Source organism: Jaculus jaculus, chromosome 1, assembly GCF_020740685.1.
Source record: "Jaculus jaculus isolate mJacJac1 chromosome 1, mJacJac1.mat.Y.cur, whole genome shotgun sequence".
Taxonomy (NCBI): Eukaryota; Metazoa; Chordata; class Mammalia; order Rodentia; family Dipodidae; genus Jaculus; species Jaculus jaculus.
This window is the reverse complement of record NC_059102.1, coordinates 35,553,750-35,554,963: the sequence shown is the minus strand read 5'-3', so window position 1 is coordinate 35,554,963 and position 1,214 is coordinate 35,553,750.

The following is a 1,214-nucleotide window of genomic DNA, read 5'->3' as shown; positions in this document are numbered from 1 at the left end:
CTCTGTGAGTTCACCTCTGTGAGTTCAAAGCCTGCCAGGGCTACTGAGTTCCAAGTTAGCTTGGGCTATAGTGAGGCCCAACCTTAAAAAAAAAAAAAAAAAAAAAAATCCTATCTGTAGAATTTAAGGCAACTGAAGAAAGCTAAACAAGGTTTATGTGTAGAAATAACAAGAAAAAGATTTATTTTCTTAAATAGGAGCCTTATATACATGAAGACTTCTAGCTGTTTCGGAGAGGCCATAAGAAATTACTAAAGGATTCCAAACAGAAGTAATGTGGCTAGATTATATTTTAGAATACTGTGGTAGTATAGAGAGTGCATTAAGACAGTTAAATAAGGGGCATTGATAGCTATATTGAGGAAAGAGTGAAACAGAAATAACCTCTTTTGTAAGTTGAATTTGGAGCCTCACACAACTTGCTAGCTGGTTATACGCAGAAAGGTTGCCTTTCTTCCAAATTGGACTGATTGTTCAGTAACCCTTTCGCTCTGATGTCTCTAGACAACAGAGTTCCTAGAAACCCTCCTCACTCCACAGACACAAGAACAAAATGTCTTAAAATACTTTATGAATGTACTTTTTGATGGTCCCCACCTCCTCACCCAACACACAAATACACATACATACTTTGTATTTATCATATTTCCAAGAGGAAACAAATGTGAAGATGTCATCCTATCACATTGGATTCACATTACAAAAAAAAAAAAGCCAAGCATGGTGGCACACACCTTTAATCCCAGCACTCAGGAGGCAGAGGCAAGCAGACTACTGCAAATTTGAGGCCAGCCTGAGAATACATAGAGAATTCCAAGTCAGCCTGGGCTAGAGTGAGACCCTACCTTGAAAAAAAAAAAAATGAGACACAGAGATGAGATTATAAGGCTGGTGGCATAGACCACCTGTGATCTCAGTTACTCGGAAGGCTAAAGCAGGATGATCACAAGTTCAAGGCTTGCTTAATGAATTTAGTGAGACCCTGTCTCAAAATTTTAAAAAGTCAAAAAAGACTGGTCATACAGCTCACAGGTAGAGCATTTGCCTAGCAGTGTAAGGCTTTAGTTCAACCCTCAATGTCAGGGGGAGGGGAGCATTTCATTTACCAAGCTATGAAAACACTTCTTTCTCAACTGCTCAGTCTTGGCCTGGAATTGTTTTAGGATTTTCTGTTACTTACAGTGTTAGACAGAAACAAACTGACATTTAGAAAG